Genomic DNA, 20201 nt, shown 5'->3' with positions numbered 1-20201 from the left:
AAAAAGAAGTTACAATTTTACCAATTTTGCATTTTGTTCAAATTACGGCACATCTGCCCAACTCTCCCGCCCCAGGAGACGAACGTCCTTGTGGTGTGAGTGCACTGTTTTTGAGATCAGGACTTGAAATATGAGGCTGGTATGAGCCCTTTTGGACCTGGGCTTTGGTCCCAGAGACACGCGTGGGCTGCCGTCGCGTTCGATGCTGGAGGTCGCACAAGTAAACGGTCGCGCTGCTGAAGGCTTGAGGACCTGAACACAGGACCAGCACTTCTCTTGGGAGCGTGAATGGTAAGTCATGTCTCAAAACCTCAGAAATCTGCTATTTGATTATCTCCCAAAGTTAAAAATGGAAACCGGAATAAAGGCACTTAGGTCATTAAAAGCGAGTCCCATGTCACAATGTGCATTGACTATTAAATGCCACCCCCCCTGTTGGCTTACCCGCTCCTGTAGACCCTGCGGCCAAGGGTGAGGTGGTGCCCTCTGGTTCTGTCACTTGCTCTGACCACTGGGACAGAGCTGGCAGCTCGTTCGACCAAGGCCCTCTTGTCCTCACGGGTGGATGGGGCTGTTTGGGTGGCCTTCAGAGGACAGGGATGCTCAGAGAAAGGGGGTTATGCAGAGAGAAGGTAGAGAACAGAGTGAAAAATGAAGGAGAGAAGGAAGGCTTTTCAGGAGAATGGCATTGGCATCAGGAACTTTAAATTGAAGTAGGACTCTTGGCTTCTGCTCTCCCGTCACTCACCTCTTTAGAGGAAAAGCGGTGGCTTCTCTGTCAGCGAGTCTGGAAAATGGAACTGGGCATGAAAGGCTCAGTCCCTCCCGGGTTTCCTCTCCTGTCTGTGGAAGTGGGCACCTTGTCTCCCCCCAGTGGAGCCCTGTGGTGGCTATAGCAGTGGTTCTAAACGGGGAGGGGGGACATTCCCCAGGAGACATTTGGCAGTGTCTGGGATTACTTTTTTTGGTCTATAAAGTTTATCTTGGGGGCACCTGAGTGGTTCAGTCATTGAAGAGTCTGACTCCTGATTTTGTCGCAGGTCATGATTTCACGGTTGTGGGATCAAGCCCCATGTCCGGCTCCCAGCTCCATGGCGAGTCGCTTGGGATTCTCTCCCTCTGCTTCTGTCCCACCCCCCGCTCATGCGCGTGCTCTCTCTTTCTCTCTCTAAGATAAATCTTAAATAATTTTTAAAATTAAAAAAACAAAGTTCATCTTTTTGAAAGGTTCCAAAGCTAGTGTGCACTGAACATAGGAAATTAGATAAAGTGCTAGTTTATTCCCATTATTTAACCTGGTGGTTAGTTTGTTGAAGTTCTGTATTGGTTTGAGAGTGATTGGTGGTGATGAAAAACTACCCAGAACGATGAGTCATGAGATACCTGAGCTGTAAAAGGATACCATGGTCCTGAAAAGACCAGTGTGTATCTTTTTTTTTTTTTTAAGATTTTATTTATTGGGGCACCTGAGCGGCTCAGTGGATTAAAGTCTCTGCCTTTGGCTCGGGTCGTGATCCCAGGGTCCTGGAATTGAGCCCCACGTCGGGCTCTCTGCTTGGTGGGGAGCCTGCTTCCTCCTCTCTCTCTGCCTGCCTCTCTGCCTACTTGTGATCTCGGTCTGTCAAATAAATAAATAATTTTTTTAAGTTTTTAATTAATAATTTTATTATTTATCATAAATAAATTTTTAAAAGATTTTAATAATTTTATTATTATTTATTATAAATAATTTTAAAAAAAGATTTTATTAATTCTATTATTATTTATTATAAATAAATAATTTAAAATATTTTAATAATTTTATTATTTATTATAAATCAATAAATAAATTTTTAAAAAGATTTTATTTATTTATTTGACAGAGATCACAAATAGGCAGAGAGACAGGCAGAGAGAGAGGAGGAAGCAGGCTCCCCACCAAGCAGAGAGCCTGACGCGGGGCTCGATCCCAGGACCCTGGGATCATGACCCCAGCCGAAGGCAGAGACTTTAACCCACTGAGCTGCCCAGGCGCCCCACCAATGTGTATCTTTTAGAAATGAGCCAAATGTGAATAAATGTAACCACTGCCGTCAAGCACTGTGAACAGAAGACAGTTGCTTATAGTCAACACAACTAACTCACCATTGCGGGCTGCTGGTGTCACGGAGTCCCACTCGGGGTTACCGAATGACTGCCATCTAGTGGAGAATCAGCCATCGCTCAGATTTCTTCACTTGCTTTCAATTAAGCAGATGCCATTAGAGAATGGCTTTGACTTCACAAAGAATTTTTCAGGTCCCATTCTGGTTGAGAAAGTGAACACGATACTGATTTTTATGCATTAACATTTAAATAGAATAGCTTGGAAGGAAGAAATTTACAGCTGCTAACTTAAGAAATTGGCGTGATATCTGAGCTACGTCCATTTTTCTGTCCTTGTTAGAATCGAGTCTGCAGAGATCTTGCTTGTCCTGCTGCTCCTCAGAACATCACATTGGGGGCTCCTGGGTGGCTCAGTGGGTTAAAGCCTCTGCCTTCGGCTCAGGTCATGATCCCAGGCTCCTGGGATCGAGCCCCACATCCATCTCTGCTCAGCGGGGAACCTGTTTCCTCCTCTCTCTCTCTCTGCCTGTCTCTCTGCCTACTTGTGATCTCTGTCTGTCAAATAAATCTTAAAAAAAAAAAAGAACATCACATTGGTCCATGACATTGGACCTGTTGATCAAGGAAGCAGCACATAGCTCACGTGTAAGACATATGTGTGCCAAAGGTAGTAGACAGACCAGCTCTTGATACCAAGTCAGTCAAGGTCCTGTAAGAAAACCAAGATGGGTTTTGTTGTCAGCTACAACAGGGATGAGTTAGTACAAGAAGGCTGAAGTAAGAAAAAGGGGACATTGAGGTAGCAAATATCTGACAGTCAGAACAAGGAAGAAAGTCATGCCCCCCCCAGCCCTGGCTCTCCATTCGCTTACCATTGCTTCTTCTCCGAGCCCAGCCAGCCAGCAGGGGATACAGGAAATGGAGTGTGCAGAGCCCAGCCCCAGCACAACAGAACAGAATGGGAGGGGGGGCCTGGATCTGGGAGAGTAAACACCCAGCGGAACCCGGAGCCGCCCCGTCTGTGCCCTCTGCCAACTGCAGCGTTAGGCCAGCGGTCCCGTTTGCTTCTCTGTAGCTTCGTGGTCAGCATCTCTGTAGCTTCGTTGTCAGCATCTCTGTAGCTCCCAGAGGCTGTGCTGCTGGGTCGGCGTCTGATTCCGAGACGATCCTAAGTCCAAGTGGACGCTGGTGCAGGAGATGTTTCCGAGATGTGCACTCAGTGGGTGTGTTTTATAGTGTGCTTTGACCCATGTGAGTCCGAGCCGACCCCACAGCGGGCTCATATCCCTCACCTTCACCATCCTTTCCTATGATCAGGACCACAGTTTGCTGCAGTGATGTCTGGCTCCCTTACCTGCTGTTTGCGCCTCTTGTTGGGGTCCAGGCTGCAGAGGGAGGGCTCCTCCCTAGCTCTGTCTCCAGACAGCCTGGCACTGTGTGGAGGGGAGGAAGCCCTCGCAGCCCATTTACAACCTGGGAGCGGTGTCTACAAAGGTGTCCGCTCCCGCCGTTCACCAGGCCCTGGAATTTGGGGTGGACGGTGCAGCCCGCTGGTCCATAAGCTGCCCACGGGTCTAGCACAGATCCCCCAGGCTAGCGAAAGGAGTGGGTGTGTGGTTGGGGCCGGGATTCTGAAGCATTTTTGGTCACGAAGCAGAGGTGCTGTGTAGGCGGAAAGAAAAGAAAACCATTTGCTCTACATCAGGTTGGCAACCGAGTTCCTCTGCACATTTCTTCTAGGATTTATTCTAAGTGTTCGCAGAGGCAGCTGCTCTATGGAAAAATAAGGAAAGTAAAAGTGATGGTGAAAAATTATTTTCAGATTGAACCAGACTTGCATGGAGCCTCTTAATATTTTTAAGTATTTATAGTATTTTTGATGTACAAGGCCTGACGCATAGCACCTTGCTATAGAGGTACTTGATTTGTTTAAAAAAAAAAAAAAAAAAAAGTCTAATGGAAATGAGGCTGACCTGAATTCTCTTTTAGCTGAGGCTGTAATTGAATGGATATTTATGCTTGGATCTTGATCGGTCCATTAGAGGGTCTCCTTCCCTGGTAGGAGCCCACAGCTCCTTTCAAGGTGCGGAGCTGACCTGTGTGCTCAGGCAGGTGATGAGTGGAGCGTCCACAGCCTTCCCTGCACACTTGCTGCGGTGAGAGCGCTGGCCAAAAGCCAAGTGAGTTTCAGCTCCCAGAGAAGTGGATGGTGATTCACGGGCTTTATGTACCGCCTAAGGAAAACACTGCAGTACAGCTGCTGTTAATTTCCCACTGCAGCCTGGAGCAGGTGCCTCTGTCTTTGCGACTGCGTGTCAGAAGAGCCTACCGAGCGGTCCTTATCTGCGAGTCAGTCCTGTTAAGCCCATCTTATAACTAACATTATACGCAAGAGGTCCCTAGGTTGGTTCTGGTTTTGTGGATCATTAGTACACATTGCTGTGACCATTCTGTCCCCAAGGGCATATCTTTCTCTGTGCACTGAGTCTCCTGTGGCTGTACCACAGTCCTGCCAGGGAGGGGCACCAGCTACTCTGCGTTGAGGCCTCTGAACATGCCCAAACCTTTCTCCATCCCATTCAGAGTGTGGGCTCACGGCCTTCCCAGGTGGCCGACTCAGGAGCAGGGCAGACATTTTGGGGGAAGTGCACCGCTTCCGTTATCGCGATCCTCAAGACCCAGGAGGACCTTGTTGGATGCTAAGGCTCCTGTCGATGGCCTACAGAAATCTCAGGGGAAAAAAGCGCATCTTCTAGGGAAGGAGAACCAGGCAAAGCAAACCTAGACCCGCCGTCCATCAAGAAGGCAAGCTGAACACAGATTCTTACGTCTGAGTGGAGAGCCCGGAAGTGGAATGACAGATGAGGATTTGAGGCTGTCACGCTCTTCTTACGGCTGACCTTGAGTGACTGTGTTGAGAAATGGCAGCGGTGTGGGGCAGGCATGACAGTGGTCCCCAAAGGTGTGGGAAGGTCCAGTGACCTGGCCACAAAGCCACAAGGGCAGGAGTAGAGACTGAGTGGTCATTCCCAACTGCCAGACTCCTGCCTGGGGCTTACAACGCCATCGTCTTGATAATACCCAAAGCAGGCCTTCCCAAAAGGCTGTTTCTGGACCCGGAATGGAGAGTAAGACAGAAAATGTGCAAAAGAGTGGAATAGTTTCATGAAGGAAAGGATGAAAGTGGACTTTCCATGAAGAATGGATGGTGCAGCTCATGGCTTGTTGTGATCCTCAGAAAATGTCCCTCTCTCAGTAGTGTAAGAAGTCACACTTCACATTTTTAAAATAATTACAGGGGCGCCTGGGTAGCTAAGTCAGTTAAGCATTACTCTTGATCTCCGCTCAGGTCTTGATCTCTCAGGGTCATGAGTTCAAGCCCTGCGTTGGGCTCCACACCCAGTGTGGAGCTCACTTAAATAATAAATAAATAAATGAAATAAAATATTGCAAAGAAATAAGTGTCTGACAAACACAAAGCACATACTCATCCTGGTTATCATGTTCAGGCTGTTTAAGATTAATAAATTCACTAATTACATGGAAATTAAAGCAATGTGAGCTACACTTAGGTGATCTCTTCCTTTTGGAGCAGAAAAGGAAGACATTCTTCGTTAGCCTAATATGTTCAGATATCACATTAGGATAAAAGTAAGGTTCGCATCATTTTAGTATTTTGGTCTTAGCAGGCCTCGTATTTCTTACAAAGTTACAAATTTCAGTGAGAGAGACTGAATTTCCAATTCATAGAGGACAGAATGCTTTTTATAAAATAGGACTTTTATTTAGGTTTTAAACCTTACTGTGTAAACCTTTACTATCCAATACAGGAGCCACTAGCTGTATGTGGCTAGTTAAATCTAAGTAGTAATTAATTAATTAGCTAATTAGTTAATTTTTAAGTAGGCTCTGTGCCTAGCATGGAGCCCAACATGGGGCTTAAACTCACAATTCTGAGATCAAGACCTGAGCTGAGATCAAGAGTCAGATACTTAACAGGGTGAACCACTCAGGTGCCCCTAAATTGCAATTAATTTAAAATTAAATAAAATGCAGAATTCAGTTTCTGAGTCTCACTTGGAAAATTTGAAGTGCTCAGTGGCCAGATTTGGGAGTTAGCTCTGACCATGGACAGCGCAGAGAACATTTTTGTCTCAAGGAAAGATTTATGAAACAAAATTATATAAACGCATATTATAGCAACCCCCAACATATAATATAATGTTAGTACATTATATTATATGTAATATGTAATATAATGCATTATATTAATACATTATAATGTATTAATATATTTATGTATTAATATATATTATAATTAATACATTATAACTTCACCAATTACATTTCATTATGTAAAATATTTAATCAAGAGATGTCCCATTGTCAAAGATTAATCACAGGGATTCTAATCGGAAGTTAAGCTATTAGGGGTGCGTGGCTCAGTTGGTGGAGCATGTGACCCTGTCTCGCGGTTGTGAGTTCGAGCCCCACGCTGGGTGTAGAAATTGCTAAAAAAAATCTTAAAAAAAAAAGTTATTAAAGTAAGTTAAGCTGGCTTATCTAGCAACATGCTTATCAATAAAGCATTTTAGCCATGAATTTTGTACTAATGGCAAATACAGAACATAAAAATGAAATATCAACTCAGAAACCAGCTGGCTGCTTAACCGAAGGGTGTCTGATTAGCAGCATCGAGCCAGTCTCAGGTGTCCAAGATTGGACAAGTCTCTCAGAGAACAGATGTGATGATCTTTTCACTAAACTGGTATTGGTTGTTTTTTTTTTTTTTCTAATCTCATTTTTCCTCAAAAAAAGGGGGAGGAGGGGCACCTGGGTGGCTCAGTGGGTTAGAGCCTCTGCCTTCGGCTCGGGTTGTGGTCTCAGGGTCCTGGGATCGGGTCCCACGTCGGGCTCTCTGCTCTGCGGGGAGCCTGCTTCCTCCTCATTCTCTCTCTCTCTGCCTGCCTCTCTGCCTACTTGTGGTCTCTGTCTGTCAAATAAATAAATGAAATCTTTAAAAAAAAAAGGGGGGGAGGAAAAATAAATTATATAATTCTTATATGTTATGAGATGAGAGAGTATAAATTAGAACTTTTAAGTAACAGGTCTTTGCCTCTTCCTGTGAGTAAAACAAACGTGGTTAATAATTCTGTGTCTCTGTAGTATCTTCTTTTTTTTTTTCTCCTAGGATTGTGCCGTAGCCCGTATAAAGAATCCATACTTTGAACTGATTTCCCATTTGGGAAAATATTCTCACATTGGCGATTTCTTAGCCTGTGGTTGACAAAATGTGGTTGGAAAAAATCAGATCTGAAAGAAACATTGAAATGTTGCTTAGTTAATAGCCTTTGAAAAAACGTTTCATTTAACACATGGTTACTTATTCAAATCATATAGGCTGGGGAATGCGAGATGAGGTCTGGGCGGGCGCTGACTTGCTATCTATATTGGCAAGTACTTGTCAGCTTTCCGGAGAAGCTGAACATCATGTCCAGTACTTTGCACAATTGTCTGGGATCCTCTAATGATAAGTTCAGTAGAAGATGTCAACCAAGCCAACTTGGCCGTGCGTAGGCAGGCTCTCGGGTTATATTTAACTTCAAAAATGTATTTACAGTCCTTCTGAAGAATCATCCTGCTCGCTGGCACCACTGGATTTAATTCAGCACCAAAGGAAATTTGGACTGTAGGTAAATATTCTGTTTGGACAACGGATTGTAGCAATTTCAGGCCACACCCTGATCTGGCTTGCGTTTAGGAATCATATTACATTTCATGACTTTTATAACCATTATCTACTCCTAGTAATTACTTTTATTGATCCCTTATCATGTGCCAGTCCCTAGAGTACAAGATATAAATAGCTCAGTCCCTGTATTATCTTATCAGGTGAGGATGATTTCCTCATTTTGGAAGTGAGAGAGCCAGGGTTCCAGCAGGCCTTTCCACCCCAGGCTCCACAGCTAGTTAGCACCCGGGTCAGGGTTTGGACCCAAGACAGTAGGATTCAGTCCCAAACTCCCTTTAGAAACAAAGGTGAACCCCTTCTCAGGCTGCATGATTTGAGGTTCTAGAATTCTTTGGGCTCATACCGTAGCTACCAGAACATGTGTTAACTTTTGGACGACTCTTCAGAAGTTGCGGCAAATACTAGCTAGCAAGTTGGGACAGCCATACTGTCACGTTCCTTTCTTCTACCACTGACCGTTCTTCCCGCGACCAGTCCGCACAGGTATGGACGCACGCAGTGTCAGGACCCCAGGTGAAGAGAGGCGACTGGGCTAAGTCACTAGGGCTGGTTTCTGGGTTTGGCTTTCTAATTCACAAATAAGGCTATTTTTTAAGAAAAGATTTTATTTATTTGAGAGAGAGAAAGAGGGAAAGCACAGAGGGAGAGGGAGAGTGAGAAGCAGACTCCCCACTGAGCAGAGAGCCATATGTGGGGCTCGATCCCAGGACCCTAGGATCATGAAATGAGCCTAAGGCAGACACCTAACTGACTGAGCCACCCAGGCACCACACAAATAAGGCTATTTGAGCTGAGCAGTGAGCCCTGAAACTAGTTGAAAGTTAGTATTATATGTCTCACTAGATAGATGTTTTATATATATATATATATATATATATATATTAAGTGTATATATCTACACTGGGAGATATGTAATACAGATATAACTGTTTCAATCCTGATTTCAAAAGTCTGGAATATGTCTCTTTATATTCAATTAAGGAACTCTTTTTTTAAAGACCTATTTATTTGGGGTGAGGGCAGAGGGAGAGAATCTGAAGCAGGCGCCCCACTGAGCACAGAGCCCCGCATCGGGCTCGATCCCACCACCCCAGATCACGACCCCAGCAGAAACCAAGAGGTCGCTTCACCAACTGAGCCACCTGGGCTCCCTGTGGAACTTGATTTGAGATATTTTAAGCAAACTCGCCTAAAACAACCGGTCACAGCAAATTCAGAAACTAATGCCTTTGAAATATGGCATTTTTACTTATCAAACAGCACTTCCCATATTTTATGAAAATATACAATACAGTATTTTTTTTTAAGAGTTAAGGAAATTGGGGCAAAGGGCAAATGAGGGTAGAAAAGAATAAAACGAAGCCAGGGGAAGAGGTTAGGACGCAGAGTGCATATGCTGTGAGGTGTGTGTCATTTATGGCATCTCGATTTAAAAATAAAACCGCACAGCCTACTTTCCTAAAAATGTGGCTTCTGGATCGGGAGTCTCCATCTCTTCTTTTCAGCGGTGGGACTTGTATCCTTTTTCAAACTTGGTTCTTTCTACCGTGTCTGGGGAAATAACACCACTTGATCTTTGTCCGTGTTTTTTTTCTTCCTAATCGGCAGCTGTCCCTAGCGGCCGGGGACAATGAAAAATCACTGGCGCTTTTTTAAACAAGTGATCACGAGGCGCACTTGAGGATTCATCTGTCAGAGTCGCTGGGACTTCTGATGCGGGCAAGCTCATGTTTCCAATTTGGGACTGGGAGCAAGCACTCAGCCCTGAGCGTTCTCATCCCGCTTGACGTCAGCGCTGAGAGCCGCGGTATCTTTAGGAGCTCGCTGTGTAGGGTGATGCCAGCTGGATGAGTCGTCCCCGTGGAAAACAGCTCACTTGGCATAGGTTTGGGAAGCTACAATTTGGCAGTGGTACCAGGACCTTTCTTCTGGAAATTGCTGTTACCACCACACATGGGAGACAGACCGGAAAGGGGAAATTTCATTTTCCCACCATCTCGTCCTTTGCCGCGATTATGTAGATCATGATCTCAGGGTCCTGGGATGGAGCCCTGCTCAGTGGGGAGTTGGCGTCACCCGCTCCATCTGCCCACACCCCCCCCACTTGTGCTCTCTCCCTCTAAGAATAAGTAAACACATCTTTAAAAAAAAAAAATAACTAAAACATGAAGTGTGCATTGTTTTCATTTTGGACCACTGGAAAAATGAAAAGAAATCATCCAATACACTGGGCAGAATGACGGGGGGGGGGGACTTAAAATTCTAAAATTGATGAAACTGAGTTTTTATTTTCCTTTCAAAGACTTTTTTAAAAAAAGGACCATATTTTAAATTTCTTCAAAAGATTTTATTTATTTATTTGGCAGAGAGAGAGAGCATGCATGAGCACAGGCAGGGGGAGGGGCAGAGAGAGAGGGAGAAGCAGACTCTCTGCTGAGCAGGGAGCCCGATTTGGGGCTCGATCCCAGGACCCCGGGATCATGACCTGCACCGAAGGCAGACGCTTAACCAACTGAGCCACCCAGGCGTCCCTTCCCCCCGACTTCCTATTTTAGAGCAGTTTGAGATTTATAGCAAAAATGACACCCAAAGTACAAATTGCCCTACCCTGCCTCTCCTTCTGTACAGTTGCCCCTTTAGCAGCATCTTAGGTCAGCCTGGGAGGTGTTACAGCTGAAGAACCACAGTGATACATTGTTATGAACTGAAGCTCTAAGTCTACACCAGGATTCACTCTCTGTTGCAGTGTTCCGTGAGCTGGACAAACGCCTCATGTCTTTTTTTTTTTTTTTTTTTAAGATTTTATTTATTTATTTATTTATTTGACAGAGATCACAAGTAGGCAGAGAGAGAGAGAGGAGGAAGCAGGCTCCCCGCTGAGCAGAGAGCCCAGTGCGGGACTCGATCCCAGGACCCTGGGATCATGACCTGAGCCGAAGGCAGAGGCTTTAACCCACTGAGCCACCCAGGTGCCCCCAAATGCCTCATGTATTATATCTGCCATTACAGTGTCGTCACCCTAAAAACCCCCTGTGCTCCTCTTCATCCCTCCTTCTACATCCTCCCGCTCCTCCAGCGAGCACCACCGATCCGTTTAGTGTGTCTCTAGTTTTGTCTTTTCCAGAACCACTACAGTTAGAATCGCCTCAAATGTAACCTTTTCAGACTGGCCTCCCTGATGCAGCCGTGGGAGCATTAAGCTTCTGTTGTGGTTAAGGTTCTTCTGTATCTTTCTGTGGCTTCTTTTATTGCTGAAAAATATGGATGTGTTCGTTGGTTAACCCATTCAACTACTGAAGGACATCTTGGTGGCTCCCAACTTCTGCTAATTATGAATAAAGCTGCTACAAATATTCATGTAGAGGTTTTCATGTGGACCTAAGTTTTGACTCCTTTAGGTAAACACCAAGGAGCACGATTGCTAGATCTCACAGTAAGCCGGTACTTAGCCTTGTGAGAAACTGCCAAACTGTCTCCAAACGTGGGGCTTGAACTCACGTCCCTAAGACAAGAATTACCTGCTCTTCCGCCTGAGCCAGCCGGGCACCCCCATCTTTTCTGCTCCTCCGCAGTGTCTTTCGCAGACCAGAAACTTTAAATTTCAGTGAAGTCAGTTTATCACTTTTCTCTTTCATAGGTCACGCTTTTGGTGTATCTACAGAGTCATCACATACCCAAGGTTATCTAGATTTTTCTCTTAGGTTATTTTCTAGAAGGTTTATAGTCTTGCATTTTATATTCGAGTCTATGATCTTTTTTTTTTTTTTTTAGATTTTATTTATTTATTTGACAGAGATCACAAATAGACAGAGAGGCAGGCAGAGAGAGAGAGGGAAGCAGGTTCCCCACTGAGCAGAGAGCCCGATGTGGGCCTCGATCCCAGAACCCTGAGATCATGACCTGAGCTGAAGGCAGAGGATTAATCCACTAAGCCACCCAGGCACGCCCATTTCTTTTTTTCTATCTTCCCAATATAATTATATATTTTTACTGGCCCAATATTTAGTGTGAGCCATATAGCTTACTATGATTACATTTTATTTTTTTAAGATTTTATTTATTTATTTGACAGAGAGATCACAAGTAGGCAGAGAGGCAGGCAGTGAGAGAGGGAAGCAGGCTCCCCGCTGAGCAGAGAGCCCGATATGAGGCTCGATCTCAGGACCCTGAGATCATGACCTGAACAGTAGGCAGAGGCTTAACCCACTGAGCCACCCAGGGCACCACAAGTCTATGACCTATTTTGAGTTAATTTTTGTGAAAGATGTAAGGTCTGTGTCTATATTCTTTTTTTACATGTGGAAGTCCAGCTGTTCTGGTTCTATTTGTTGAAAAGTTGGCCGAACATTTTATGATGTCAGGAAGAAAAAAAAAAAAAGATTCTAGTACTGGAATGTGGCAGTATCGTTGGCAACTCCTAGGTCTGCGGCCAGTCTCCTGAAGGCCTACTGGCTCTTCCCCCTCCTCACATCTCCAGTCTCGTGTTTGCAGCAGCTACCCCGAGACAGTGTACTGACCAAATACTGCCACAGTAATGCCGTGTGACAATTCCCTCCCTGCCCCCTCCTCAAGTTTGGTGGTTTAAAATGTTAATAACGGGGCACCTGGGTGGCTCAGTGGGTTAAGCCGCTGCCTTCGGCCCAGGTCATGACCTCTGGGTCCTGGGATCGAGCCCTGCATCGGGCTCTCTGCTCAGTGGCAGCCTGCTTCCCCCCCTTCTCTCTGCTGCTGCTCTGCCTGCTTGTGATCTCTCTCTCTCTCTCTCTATGGCAAATAAATGAATAAAATCTTAAAAAAAAATAAAACGTTGTAACTTGTCCTCAAGCTCACAGGTCTGTGGATTGGTTGGACAGTATTGGGTGGGGGACCAGGCTGGAGGACTGGTGATTGATCCTTGGGGCAAGTCGAAAGAGATGATGACTCTTAAGGCCTAGGCCGGTCCTTTCTGCTCAAACCCTGTTGGCCAAAGCAAGTCACTTGGCCAAACCCAACATCAGTGGTGAAGGCAAGTATATTTTTCCCATAAAGATCAAGGAAAAGGGTGTGAATATTCGTTGGACAGTTGTAAAGGAATCACATGGTAATTTGAACAAGTGAGGTTTAATAAGACAGTTATTCAGTATACCAGGAGGTTGAAGTTATAAAGGACTGGCTGAAAAGAAGTAAAGAAAACTCTAAAAACATGGGAAGAGCAGTTGTAAGGACCAGCCATTCCATCTAGGAGCGGGATAGAGAGCTCAAGGTAGAGGTCCCAACTGCCCCCAGGGCCAAGGTTCAGATTCTTCTGGAAAGGCTGGGCCAGCGGTGGCTAGCTGGATTGCTCAGAAGCCACCGGGGCCTGTGTCTCAAAGCACCCTCCTCAGACCTGTTGTACCAGAACCACCCACGGGCTCGTTACAATGCAGAGTCCTAGGTGCCAACGGGGACTAACTGAATTAGAATGGGGGAAGGAAGGGATCTATATAGCTTTAACTTCTACCCCAGGCCCATGTACCCCAGTGTTTACAGCAGCAATGTCCACAATAACCAAACTATAGAAAGAGCCTAGATGTCCATCCACAAATGAATGGATAAAGAAGATGTGGTATATATATATACAATGGAATACTATGCAGCCATCAAAAGAAATGAAATCTTGCCATTTGCAACAATATGGATGGAATTAGAGGATATTGTGCAAAGCGAAATAAGTCAATGAGAGAAAGACAACTATCGTATGTTCTCACTGATATGTGGAATTTGAAAAATAAGGCAGAGGATCATGGGGGGGAAGAGGAAAAAGTGAAATGGGATGAAACCAGAGAGGGAGACAAACCAAAGAGACTCTTAATCTCAGGGAACAAACTGCTGGAGTGGAGGGGGCTGGGAGGGCTGTGGTGGCTGGGTGATGGACACCGGGGACGGTATGTGCTATGGTGAGTGCTGTGAATTGTGTAAGACTGATGAATCACAGACCTGTGCCCCTGAGACATGTAATACAGTATATGTTAATTATAAATACACACACACGTACATACATACATGCTTCTACCCCAGGGGCACCTGAGTGGCACAGTCAGTTAAGTGTCTGCCTTCAGCTTGGGTCCTGGGATCGAGCCCCGCATCGGGCTCCCTGCTTGGTGGAGAGGCTGCTTCTCCTTCTGCCTGCTGCTCCCCCTACTTATGCTTGTGCTCTCTCCACCAAATAAATAAATAAAGTCTTTAAACTTATACCCCAGCCAGCTTTATGTGCACTAGCTTGCGGTCCAGGAGCTCTTTGAGGATAGAGGCCCGTTTGCTTCACTGTTGTGTCCTTGTCTCTTAGCTCCGTATCTGCCACTTGCTGGTGTCACTTCAGCCAGGTTGTTCCTGGCTTGGTTCCTGGCTTGGCTGGTTGGTTGGGAGAGAAGATTCACACCCAGCCAGTTGCACCTGGCCGTAAGCCACATCCCCAGCCGTACTTCCACGGTGTTCGGTTGATGGGCATGTCCCTTTTCTTCTGTTGGGAAAACCCAAAGGTAACGTATCCCCACTAGGATGGCAGATGTCATTTTCCAAAGGCGGCAGCAACAGTGCCTTCCATCGTACCTGTGTTCCTACAACATGGCCTTGCCACCCTTCCATCAAGAGGCAGGGTCTGTGCCCCCTACCCTCGACTCCAAGAAGGCTTGTGACTTGCCTGTAACCAACAGAATGTGCAAAAGGGACGATGCATGACTTCTGAGGTTAATTTAAAAAGGCACTCACTGCGGTGTCTTCCTTGCTTTCTGGGACACTCGGTGTTGGAGCCACGAGTCTCCGTGTAAGAAGGCACCACACTGGGAGGAAGCCCAAGCGCGTGGAAAGACCACAGGACACTCTTGGAATCAATTGCTCCAGCTGAGTTTCCCCCAATGGCCAATCAACCACCAAACCCGGCCATGAAATGTCTCCAGGGCTTCCAGCCCCAGCTGCCGAGTCCGCTCCAGCCATGAAATCTGCCCAGACTTCACCGGGCCACAGTCCCTCTGGCTCGTCTAAGCATCGGACCCCAGAATCCGTGAGAGTAGTGGGACTGTCCTTTTCATCTTTATTCGGGGGGGGGGGGGGTGGATGATTGTTCAGTGGCAGTACTAACTGCAGCCAATTGCAAAGCTCTTCTGGACCCGAATCCCCTGCCTCATCCCACACATCCTCTGTGGGGAAATGCGTGAACTTGGACTTGACTTATCCCTCTACTCGTCAGACTGCTGTGACCTTCTTGCGGAGGTCACCATAAGAAAGCAGTCCTTCTAAGCAGGGCTCACCGCCTCATGGTTCTATCTGAAGGGCTTCGAAAACATGCCGGCCGATGTGTCACGGGCCTCACTCTTTAGCAATATAAGCGAAGCTTTAAATAAAGTAACGTGAAAAACTAAACCAAGGTCATTTAAAATCACATTCCAATCCAAAAACCAAAGCACCTAAAGAATCCATTGTGTCATAGCCGTGTCCGAGAACTTGGCCAAGTAATCTGTCTGGGCCTCTTGGTTTGGAACGTTGGACGGAGTGATGGGAAGAGGAAAGAGTTGGGGATTCGTAGAACCTGGATTTGAGATGGGTTCATCCCCCCTCTTGTCTGTGTGGTCCGAACAGGTGGCTTCACTTCTCAGCCCCTCTGGCCCCTTAGCTTCCTCCATCTCTGAAACAGGATTAGATAATGACTTTCCCAGCCCCGAGGGCTGTTCGGGGAGGTGGTGAGAAGGGTGGGAGTGCTTGATAAATCCCGGAGGCAAGATACTTTGCGGCTAAGGGCTACTTCCGAAAAAATGAGCGACAAAATAAACTGAAAAATGCCCCGGGCAAATTAGGCCAGTATCAAAAAGAGGAAAGCGAAACAAGTCCTCTGTGGACAAGTTCTTTCCTGATTTGCAGTGTCTGCAGGTCACGGCAAAGCGGGGGATGGTACTCACCCCTGCCCTTCCCCCCAGATCCGGTTTACCCCCCAACCCCGTGTATGCTGTGTTGCCTTGAGCAAGTTCATCTGCTGCTGAAGTGTTTCCTTCCCCAACGCCCCTACTTTCGAAACAGGCAGCAGTATGGTTGCTTTGCAAAGACGCATTTCCAGTTCCAATTCTTTTTTTTTTTTTTTAAGATTTTTTATTTATTTATTTGACAGACAGAGATCACAAGTAGGCAGAGAGGCAGGCAGAGGGAGAGGGGGAAACAGGCTCCCCGCTGAGCAGAGAGCCCAACGTAGGGCTCGATCCCAGGACCCTGAGACCTTGGCCTCAGCCAAAAGCAGAGGCTTAACCCACTGAGCCACCCAGGTGTGCCATCCGGTTCCAATTCTTAAGATAACTGCCAGTCTTCTTCGGGTCTTACACCTCGCTTTGGTCTTAAGTCCCAATGACAGCAAGCTCAGCCCACTCCTGCCGCCCTGTGAGTTGAAATGCTAATGTTCTGTTTTGTCCTTGCCAAGCGGAAAAGACCCTGAGAGGCCAGCCAGCCCATCGTTTGACAAATGAGGAAACCGAGACCCGGGAAAGGAGCAGATCAACAAGGCAATATCACGACACCTCACGGAGCGGAGCTCCTCTTTCCATAAATCCCGCCCCTGGGTTATTCCTGGGTCACACGCGCTCCAGACTCCCAGATCCGGGTGCTTGCTCCCCGTCTCCGGATGGTGACTAATAAGTTTCTGCAACTTCACTTGTCCAAGCAGAACTCCCGATTCTACCCACCCACTCAGACTCCTTCCTCCCCGAGTCTGCCCAGCCTGGGTTAATTGCCCAGTTCCCCAGGGGCCAAACGCCCAGGAGTCCTACTGATGTCTTTTTCCCACTTTCTCCATTCAGTTCACCAGCAAGTCCGGTAGCTCAACTCTCAGAACATACACAGAATTTGTCTACTTCTGACCCTTTTGATGACTCCCACCAAGCCACCATCACCTCTTGCTTGGGGTTCTGCAGCAGGCACCCGACTAGGTTCCGTCTCCACATGTGTGCTCCTTGAGTCTTTTCTCCACACAATGAAGCTTTAAGGCCACAAAGCTGATCACATCATTCCCCTCCCCACAGAGCTCCAGTGGCTGCTTATCTCATCATAAAAGCCAAACTCCCTGCCATATTCTAGAAGATCTTCCATAGTGGACCCTGCTTACTTCTTGGATCTCATCTCCTGTCACTGTCTCCTTAAAGTCTCTCTGTTCTAGGCACATGGGCCTTCCTGCTGTTCCTGGACCACACAAGCTCATTTCTGCCCCAGGGCTCTTGCACTTGCTTTTGTTCTCCTGACAGGCTCTTCGCCCACATGTTGGTGTGGACTTTTGTCCCACTCTCCAACTTTCTGATTGAACCGACCTTGACCGTCTCAGAACTAGTGTCAGTCATTCTAGACCTTTAGCCTGCTTTATTCCCTTTATAGCACCACCTCCCCATGAAATCATATTATACATTTGTTCATGTACCTGTGTATTATGTGTCTTCCCTCCGGTACTTAAGCCCCCTGAACATAGGACCTTAATCTCTCTTGGTCCTTCCTTTATCCAAGATGCTCAAAACAAGATCTTTCACATATCAGTCACATATCACAAGGCCTACCACAATATTCCTTGAGTGAATGGCTGAAAGAATGAATGAATTAAAAAACTAGCATGTAAAATTTGGGACAGTCCAAAAGTTTTTGAGAAACAATGTGTGGACGTCACATACTGCAAGGGTGTGTTCTCACAGAGGGAATTTTATCTGGAATAAATCTACCAAAAGGCCACAGTGCCTACAAAAGAGAGAGAGAATAGAGTATTAAGAAATTCATGTTGTGCAAGGAACCCACTACCAGGGCCCCGGAATTCCTGTTTGGCTCTGTGTTCTCCTGCAGCATGTTATGTACATGTAAGACCAGACCTAGGTGCTTTTCCAGAACGTGAATCTCCCAGCAGAAAGGTGAGTCGGTCATCAGCAGCTGGAGCGTGCTGTCCCTGAGACCTGAGTCCCGAGACCTGAGATTTAGGTTCTCTCCAGAAGCCATTTTCATGGTGGACCTCCAGGAGTTTCCTGGCAGGAAAGACTCAGACCTGTAGGGGGCGCTGATGGCACGTGTCCATTCTGGAAAGCCTTGAAAAACTGGGGTCCAGAAATTTAACCATTCCTTCAAGTGGAATGAATTAAAGAGGTCACTGAATTTTAGAAACATTCAAGATGTTCTCCTGTTCCTGCCAGGGTCGGAGAAATTGAAAGATTCTTTAGACTCAAAATGTCAAGTGGTCAGATTTGGTTCACGCAGCCCTGTAGAACGCAGGATTTTATCTCAACCCTGGCACGACTTCCTCTTCATATATAGATTAAGATGTCCCCACAAAATGGCCAAGGTGATGGCTCTAAATGATGGTTAAAAAAATTGCCCCCCCAAAAAAAGGAAAAAAAAAGAAAAACACTATCGAAAATTCTGCCTGGAAAAAGCCCAAAAAACCAGGTCTCATCATCACACAGAAACCCCTGTGGGTTTATGGAGAAAACCCCAGAACTTTGCTTCATGCAACTGGAGAGCAAAACAATGTGACCTTTCTGTTCGGAGATATAAAGTTACTGAACAAAATGGAAGTCATGCTATTAATAGTTTATTTATGACTGTATCACTAGGTCAGAAGTAATTCTCAAATCTTGCATCTAATTTCACAATGGCAACCCGGCTTTCATTAAGCTGGTCCTTCTTGCAGAGTGAAAAGACTCTGCCTCCTCTCAGACTCCAGTCCCCTTGGTCCAACCCCTGAAAGTGGAAATAAGTCACATTCCCCATCCAACCCATTCTACTCCGGAAGAAAGGGGCAGTGGCTCATCTTGCTCTCTGCTGTGTTGGGACTTGGAAAGGGTGTTCCCTCTCCCCTGCGTCAAAGGGCAGGAGGAGGTTTTTACTCAAGAGTGATGAGATTGTGCAGTCCTCCAAAGGCTAGTCTGTACACTGGGGTTTCATCATTTCCTTTGCAATTTTGTGATTTCCTAGACTTTCCACTCAGGATCTTATAAAAACCAAAAACACACTCGGTAGAAAAATGCATTGAAAAATTTTTCATCCCTCGGCCCCACGACACATACAATGTCACTGTCTCTGACATGTCCTCAGTTCCAAGCAAGCTGTAGCCACAGACTAAGGACATACCTCAAAGGTAATGACTCAGCACGCCCACCTGCCCAAATTGCAGAAACTCCAAGCTCCTTCCCTTGACTCCTCCTTCAAGTTCCCTATTTCCCTAATATTTTCTTACATAATTTACAACTCTGAGACGATGCATCTTGCCAGTAATGCCAAAAACAAAAGCACAGTCCTTAGAATAGCCAGGCCCAGGTGGTGGTTCCTAGTGGCCTGATGGTCTCCACCTGCCTGTGAACACGCTCAGTCCCTCCAGGGCCATATTCCCGCAGCCTGGAATCCTCGGCTGGGTTCTCTGTGCTGGGCCCATCCCGCATTGCAGAGTCTTCAACGTGGATCCCGAACTGTCATCAAAAACGTCTTTGGGGCAATAAACCATAAGAGACCCTTAATCATAGGAAACAAACTGAGGGTTGTTGGGGGGGGTGGTTGGGGGGATGCGGGAACTGGGGGAAGGAGCACTGGGTGTTACATAAGACCCATGAATCACCGACCTCTACCTCTGAAACTAATAATACACTATATGTTAATTAATTGAATTTAAATTAAAAAAAAAAAAAAGAAAGTGTCTTTGGAATGTTACACTGACTGCCGTGTGGAGACAAAGCTATTTATAGGCCGAAGACTATCTGTCAGATACCAAGGCAATAATGCGCAACTGGAATCCCTAAATCGCTCTGAATGTAGCTGAGATTTTTCTAAGGTAAACCTTGCTTAGCTTAGGAAGGTAATTTTTTCTCAGGCTCTCAAACAACCATCTATCGTAAGCTGATAGATTTCATATCCTAAGACTGATTTCCAAGAAAATAGTTTTTTTTTTTTTGTTTTTTTTTTTAAAGAGTTTATTTATTTATTTGTCAGAGAGAGAGAGGGAGAGAGAGCGAGCACAGGCAGACAGAATGGCAGGCAGAGGCAGAGGGAGAAGCAGGCTCCCCGATGAGCAAGGAGCCCGATGTGGGACCCGATCCCAGGACGCTGGGATCATGACCTGAGCCGAAGGCAGCTGCTTAACCAACTGAGCCACCCAGGCGTCCCAGAAAATAGTTTTTTGACTCCAGTAATAGGTCATTCAGTGGAGAGAAAAAACTCGAACTAGGAGCTCAACCAAAGAGGAGATGCAGGTATATCATCTCGATACACTGGTCAGTTCTGAAGGTCGTCATCACGTTCAGGTTATGAAGGTCACGTGTCATGCTGGGTGTTGTGAGTCCCTGCCCACAGCTATTCATAAACATCCCCAGGGTTGGGATGTGCTTAAGTAAAAACTTTTACTGGACAC

The sequence above is a fragment of the Lutra lutra genome, chromosome 9 (genome assembly GCF_902655055.1).
Source record: "Lutra lutra chromosome 9, mLutLut1.2, whole genome shotgun sequence".
Lineage (NCBI taxonomy): Eukaryota > Metazoa > Chordata > Mammalia > Carnivora > Mustelidae > Lutra > Lutra lutra.
Note: the sequence above shows the minus strand (reverse complement) of the source record.